The 8,341-nt window shown below is 34.8% G+C and overlaps 1 pseudogene; it reads left to right on the top strand.

Moving 5' to 3' along the window:
- The first annotated feature begins 6,844 nt into the window (after nucleotides 1-6,844).
- LOC122748767 lies at nucleotides 6,845-7,780 on the top strand (annotated as a pseudogene).
- Nucleotides 7,781-8,341: the final 561 nt, after the last annotated feature.

Raw genomic sequence — 8,341 nt, 5'->3', positions numbered from 1 at the left:
AATTTTTTTCAATGCCCACATTCAGTTATGTGACCCCATGTGCGTTTGAGACACACAGTTTAAGAAGCTTTGCCCTAGAGCACTAATATCTAGAGTCTATGTTTCCTCTTGTGGTGCTCTACCATATCATTGTGATCTTATTGTGTCCTAATGGTATCTCCCTGGTATGACTAAAGACTAAGAGCAAGCACAAGCCGTCAGATATCGATGGCTTGAGGTGATGTGTCTCCACCAATGTTGGCATCTTAAGTCAAAGTCTTACTTGCCCTAGGTTAGTTATGGTTCTGCTGGTTGAACCATATCTGTACTATCAGGTTCAATTGGGGCGGTTACATTTTAGAAAAGGAATTTATAAGCTGAAATTGCCCCAAAGAGAGTGACCAAGATGGTTAAAGTACATGTGTCTTTAGCATGTGAAAATCAGCTGAAATAAGTGAAGGTGGAGATCTTGGAGAAGAGAAAGCATAGTTTCACAATAAGCTTTTTTTAAATAGTTATTTCATGGAAGATATCTTATAATGTGTGTATAGATATTATATTTTTTATCATTGTTCAGTCATTTTCAGTCATTTCTGACTCTTTGTGAACCTTTTTACATGGTTTCTTGGCAAATATAGTAGTAGAATGATTTACCATCTCCTCCTGCTCCTTTTACAGATGAAAAAACTGAGGCAAACAGAATTAAGTGTATTATATTAGCATATATTATACATAAATACTAATTAACTATATATGTCACACAGAAGGCAAATGTCTGAGGTCAAATTTGAACTCAAGATGTCACTGTGACATACATGCATACATTATATTAGTATATTAATTTATTATTATTTACTGCTATATTAGTATATATAATAATATATTATATATAACAAGGCAACAATAATATATTGTATGCATTTATAATGTATTGTATATGTATATAATATTTAAGTATAGCATGTACTAATATATTTATATACAATATCTTATATATTATTGTTTTGTTATATGTTGTGTTATATTTTTATAAAATAATACATTAATATATGTACAAATTATATTAGTGTTAGATTTTTAATATACCAACACACTGTATACATGTAATTCTATATGTTGTATTAGCATGTTATATATAATAAATGAATATATTATTATATTACCAGTGAATACTATATACATATATGATGTATAACATTAGCGTATGTGTATTTATGTATAATTGTATAAATATACATATTTATATATGTGTATACATACACACACGTACACACTCTCTGGGGAAACTCAGTGGCTCAGTAGCTAGAACACTGGGCCTAAAGTCAAGAAGATTTGAGTTCTAATGTAGTCTTAGAGACTTACTAACTACATAACCCTAGACAAGTCACTTAACCCTGTTTGCCTCAGTTTCCTCATCTGTAAAATGAGCTGGAGAAGGAAATGGCAAACCACCCCAGTATCTTTGACAAAGAAAAAGCCCAAAGGGCATCATAAATAGTCAGACACAAAAATGACTGAAATGACTGAACAACAACACAATTAGATACATTTTTCTTAGGCCCAGAGAGCAAAACTAAGATCAATGGGCACAAACTGCAAAGAAGAATATTCAAACTTAATAGAAATTTTAAAATTTCTAATAGTCCAAAGGTGGAATGTGTTACCTTTGGAGTCAGTAGGTTTGTCTTCACTTTAGATCTTCAAAGGATGTCTGGATAATAAATTTTGAGGGGGTTGTAAGGGGATTATTAGCTAAATACGGGTTGTACTAAATGGGCTCTGAAGTCCCTTTTGACTTTTTAAAAATATCAACATCCATAGAATGTTTTACATTAACATGACAATATATGAGGCAAAAACAAAAATTGATAGTTAATATATAATATATGCCACATTTCCACTAATTTATTTAATCTGGCCTTTTGTGATAGAATATATAACCATTTTTTCCATTTTCTTACATTACTAATATATTTAATGAAACTTGCTTCCATAACAGGTTAAAATTACCTCATTATAAATTGCCATTTCATATCTCTTTTATTGCTAATGCTAGTGTTATAATCCAACATATAACTATATTGTTGACTGAAGCATAGTAATTGATAAATCAATTCTCACCTTCAAATAATTCAATTTTTTTATTCTGTGAAAATTTTCAGGCCCACTAAATTGTCTCTTGTCTGGCTAATTATCCTAGGAGTCTAAAGTCAATATTTCTGTGGCATCACTTTGAGCCCCCTCACTATCCTTGATCATAATTCTCTGTATGTGCTACAGTTTTTTGGTGATCTTCCCAAATGAATTTCCCAAAATTAAACTCAATATTATATTAGGGCAGAGTATAATAAAACTATTTCGCACCACTACTATTCTGTATATTATGTCTGTCAATAAATTTAAGATAAGTAGTAGGAAGCTAGTGACCAAAATATATGTTGGTTTTTTGAGGACCAACCTGGTTAATTGCAGAGGATCATCACTAGACTGGCTTCAGGGAGGTTCATTTGTTCATCTACAACAACTTTCAATAACAATCAAAACTAAGGCATAAAAAGGTTATGATCTGCATCCATGAAGGGAGCACCCCATACACACCCACTAAAGAAATACTAGATTTTTGAAATATAAAATTATATGAGTTTTCTTTTGGCTACTATATCATAGTACACCAACTCATATAATATTGTAATCCAGAAAAGATCCCTTTCCTTTCTAGTATGGATTGCTTCCTCTCTTTCCATATCTCCCCAATCCTGAACTTTTCTTTTTCATTGGTTGAACAAAAATATATGACTACAGTCATCAATATTTTTCATTTTCTATTTGGTTTCTTGTAACTAACTTATTAGCTAGTTCTCCCATGTATATGTTGTATGTATACATCTTTGAGATATTATTACATATGTATGTATCTATTAATACATATAATGTTTTTGTGTTACCTCTATGTCAGATTACTGAATGCAGCTGTGTTGGATGAGACTATGTATTATGTATTTCATATGATCTCTAGTGACTCTATAAAATATTGACATGTGATACTATATGTTTTGTACTCCAAGCAACCTATGAAACATATTCTTAACATGTGATGCTTGAAGTATATCTTATTATATTAGTGTATAATTTTGTTACATGAGCAAAGTAGCATTTTAAGGGGTTTTTGTACTTCTGCATATGTTAGACCATAATTTCCTTACAGGAAGGTGACTATAGGGAGTATATTTGGTTAGCTGTTAAGGAGGTAGGGGATAGTAGGACCAAGGTCAATAACCCTTTTTGGTCTCCTCCATATAGCTACTGTTGTTTGCATAGATCACCCCCTTCTCTGGGAAAAGAAGGGAGTTCAAATGAATTTTCTCAAGTCAAGAGTTTAGATTGAGAAAACCACTTCTCTCCATCTTTACTCTATCCTCATTTCCCTGATTTCTACATACACATCCTGAAAGTTAGCAAGAGAAATAGTCCCAAAGGCAATAAGGGCTTTCTAGCTACTTAGGTATTGCTGGGTATTGCTGGCTATAAACTGAATTTTGAAAAATAAAACTATATCACATTAAGTCTGGATTACCTATGACCTTTTCATTTTGTGTAACATCAAAGACTCCCTCCCCTACAAACACACAGGTGCCTTAGAAGCCATCCCAAATTCCATATACTTTGAAATGATTTATCATCCATTCAAAACTATGGTAAGTCTAAACTTAGAAAGCAATTGTAGATGTGGAAAAGGTTCAAAATAAAATTAAATAAAGTTAACAATGCAGATATCCACTTTTCCAAATGCATTCACTTCTCTCCATTAAAAAGAAGAGTTTGTGGTTATTTGTTTATTTATTTTTTCCAATGGTTTCAAAATTCCCAGAAAATGTCCCTTTCTAAGAAAGGACTTAGCAAGAAATCTGCCTGGAGCTCTATTGCTCTGTTTCTGACATTATCCATCAGAGTAAAAGCTGTGATGAGATAAGGTATGTTTGCTAAGGAAAATTAAACATATAGGAAGCCAGTAGGGATATAATGTTAAGAGGAGGAAAGGAAAATTCCCCTGGCTCATTTTCAGACATGATGGGTCCCTGATGAGGGGATATCTTGTGGGAACCTTTACTTCTGTTTCAAATAAAATCCCATGACTCTCTTATACTAGAAGAGAACTTCCATAATGATCATTTCTTCTGAAATTAGGCGGGACTATTTCCTCCCCTGAAGCCAGAGAAGACCCTGACAATGAAGTCACTGTTAGAAGCCGTGATCTGTGGCTCAGAGAACTCACCATGATACCTTAGAGACTGAAGTCCTTGCTCCAGTTCTTTCAGCATGACAAGTAGGCCAAGTCTGTCCCCAGAATTGTTAGTACCCAGAACATCAGGTCTATTTGCCTTACAGAATGCTAACAGCAAAGAACCTATAAGATGCAAATCTAGAGGGTGAGTAACTGACTTGTATGTCCTGATTTTTCCTTCCAAACTCAGACATGAATATCCTATGATATTCCTTCTACCTAGTGACTTCTGTCCATCACTGAACTGTGCATTTTAGGACTACTTAAACACCTAGGTACTAGGCGATTAAAAATTGTGCATAGACATTATCATTCAAAGTGGCTTTGACTCCTATACTCTCCCCAGAAAGGGGTTCAAAATTCTGCTGACTCTGTCACACTCTAGCTGTGTGACTTTGGCAATCAGGGGGAAATTTTCTTTTGTCTCTATACTGAGGAGCAATAGTGCCCTTCAAGACATGAATGAATCCCAAATATTTCACCAATGCTGAGATTCTCAACCTTGTAAGAGTTGGGATGCCCCATTACTATTTTGTGCTACCCTGCATGTTTAAACTAAACTGAATGCTGCAGAGTAGATTCTCATTCAGGTTGAATTATATTTTCTTGGAAGAATAGTACAATCCTGAGATTCTATAAATTTAATTTTTAATAAGTTTTATTGATATTTTCTATTTCTTACATTAGCACAGTATCCAATGTATCACCCCCTCTTCCCTTCCCAGAGATCCATACAAAATTAATTTAATTTGGAGAATTTTACAAACATTCTTAAAATAAATGACAATGCCATCGGTAAATGCAAAAAACAGAAACAGAATTCTTGTTACAAACTATGCCTGGGATCTTGCTAGCCAATCCACTTAACACTACTGCTTCCCACAAGATCTTTCTTGACAGAGACCATCACTGTTCTCTAGTCCATATGATGACTCCCTATTTAACATGGCCTGGGTCAAGTCAAAAGGAGGATAAGTGGGTGATGAGTAGGTCTGTTATTTCAGGGGCACAGAACATTTCTTTGGAATTTAGGTACTTAGAAATTCTGCTCCGCCTCTAGGTAGTAATAGGGAAATGGGTGTTTGCCACATGTGTAGCAGCACATTTATTTATAAGCTAAGGAACTAAGGACTTGCTGAGTAGGAAGTTCAATAAATGCCAAGGTATAATTTGAAGTTTGAATGTCTTCATACCTCTGCTGGGTTACCTCTTTGCTCTTTGTTTCTATATGCTGAAATAGACCAATATTAGGGCTTTAAGATGTTGACTCAGCAAGAGAAACAAAGCAATATATTTTGTGACCTACATCTCTGGAGTCCATATGGAGACTTCCCAGCTCTGTCCCTAAAGAGGAATTTGAAGAAAATAGTCATTGAGCCTTTCCTAGCAACAAGAGAAAAAGATCTAGTAATATCCCTCTCCAAATCGGGAGAAATATATGTTTTAAGCTATCAAGAAGAAGAAGAAACTCCCATACTTGAAACTTGTTAGTTCTAGCCTTTGGCATATTTTTAAAAGTATGCAATATGTCTTTAGCATTCACTTTATGAATGGATCCACTCCTTATAGTCTAGTTTCAATGATACATTGACTGGAGGCCAAAAAAGATGTTCATATTATGGAAACATCTGTCCAGGGGATAGGCAACTTGGAGCAACAGAAAGAGTACTAGACTTAAAATTAGGAAGATATGGATTCAAATTTTACCATCTTGTTTCTGTCACCACTTGGAATGCCACTCACACATACCTGTTTTATTTCTCAACTAGCAAAACAAAACAACATAAATCATAATTCTCAAAGTACCTACCTTACATGGTTATTGTGAGGTTCAAATGAGACAAAGTTTTTTAATTTGTTTTAGCCTTACCTGTGAAGTCATCATTGTAGAAAAATCCTGGTGAGGAAACCAACTCATTCTATTAAGACACATCTGCAACTCTTTTGCAAGTTACAGTCCTAGAGAGTTGCCCAGGACACTGAGTGGTTTGTTCAATTTCCCAACAAAACATAGTAGCCAGTATCCATCAAAGACAATAAATACTTAAAGCCATGTCTTCTTGAGTTTACTATTAGATATCTATTTACTATGTATTCTGTCTCCTATGTTAATGTATGTAAAGAGATATGTAAATGCCAATATTATTATTATGGTCACCACATTTTACCGTCACAACATGAATATGACAATTTTCAAAAGGAACTACCTAAAGAAAGTGTCCCTCTAGGTTTAAGTAACTGGGAGCTGGTCTACAGAGTTAATACTACAAGGAGTCTAAGCCATAGAAAAGGGGGCTTAAATAAGGAATCCCTGAGAGATCTAAGATAGCAAAGACTGGTGTGCTGCTTGGTTGTCACAGGAATAAAAACTAGGGGTTCACAGCTATATTATGCTTAGTCAACTGATTGCAACTAAGTTGTATATATATTTCATATGTATGCTTGTATTTCAATAAAACTATACATGCAGACCCAGCTCTCTCCCATCCATAGGAACTCAAGTTTGAGTGCTGTCTCTGTGATTTCAAGTATGCTGCTGATACCTTACTTTTATTTCCAGAAAGATTTCATTGCAAGAAGATAATGGATTCACATAATCACTCCACAGTCACCCACTTCTTCCTCGAGGGCCTAACAGATGAGCCAACACTCCAACTCCCCTTGTTCATTCTCTTCCTGCTCATCTATTCAGCCACTGTGGTGGGAAACTTGGGCATGATCCTATTAATTGTACTGAATACTCACCTTCACACCCCCATGTACTATTTCATTAGAAACTTGTCCTTCATTGATCTCTGTCACTCCACTGTCATCACCCCCAAAATGCTGGTGAACTTTGTGTCAGAAAAAAATATCATCTCCTACAATGAGTGCATGGCTTAGCTCTATTTCTTCCTCATTTTTGCTATTGCTGAGTGCCACATGTTGGCAGTGATGGCATATAATCGCTATGTTGCCATTTGCAGCCCCCTACTTTATAATATCCTGATGAACCATCAGGTTTGCTCCTGGCTCATGGCAGGGGTATACTTTCTGGCAATTGTTGGAGCCACGATTCACACAGGCTTCATGCAGAGACTAATGTTTTGCAAAGCCAATATCATCAACTATTACTTCTGTGATCTCCTTCCCCTCTTGAGCCTCTCCTGCTCCAGCACCTATGTGAATGAACTTTTAGTCTTGTATTTAAGTGCAGTTAATATCCTCACCCCTACACTAACTATCCTTAGCTCCTACTTCTTCATCATCACCAGTATCCTTCGCATCTGTTCCACTGAAGGTAGATTCAAAGCTTTTACCACCTGTAGCTCCCACATTGCCGCTGTTACCCTCACTTTTGGCTCTGCCATGGTTGTGTACCTGCAGCCATCATCTGTCCAATCTTTAACCTAAGGTAAAGTGTCCTCTATATTTTATACTACAGTATTGCCTATGCTTAACCCCCTGATCTATAGCCTAAGGAATAAAGATGTCAAAATTGCCCTGAGAAAAACTTTTAGGAAAAGTGGGTCCTCGTGAAAAAAAAATTAGAACCAGAGACTAACACTGTGACTTTGGGCATTTCATTCATCATCTCTCTTTTAGGTCCTGAATCTATTGGTCAGGAATAATAATAACTACCCAATTTCCTCTAAGCTGTTATTGTGAGAATCAAATGAAATAATTATTTATAAAAGTGCTATGATAAATATGTTATCTTATAGAAATTTGAGGTGGAGATCTAGCCCCTTTTTTATAATGTGTCTACTTGTATGCATTCATTTTATAAGAGAAAATATATAGTTGGGAGGATGTCTAAAATGAACAATTATTTTGTATTTTGTAGGTATTTTGTACCATTGAAATAATAGTAGAAAGGAAATTTCACAATAGGCAAAAATTCAAATTATAATTTATTGTTAAAATAGTTTTTAGAATGATTTGATATGATATATTCATTTTAACATTTTCTTATAACTTTAACAGTCACTAAAAACAAAAGGTCGAATAAATATGCAAAATGATGGGTAAAATATTACCCCAAATTCTTTAGCTTTTAAGGAGGAAGGTAGCACATGACAACAGTAAGAACTCTGGATC

This window comes from Dromiciops gliroides, chromosome 3 (genome assembly GCF_019393635.1).
Source record: "Dromiciops gliroides isolate mDroGli1 chromosome 3, mDroGli1.pri, whole genome shotgun sequence".
NCBI classification, from domain to species: domain Eukaryota; kingdom Metazoa; phylum Chordata; class Mammalia; order Microbiotheria; family Microbiotheriidae; genus Dromiciops; species Dromiciops gliroides.
Note: the sequence above shows the minus strand (reverse complement) of the source record. Positions and strands in the feature narration are given on the sequence as shown.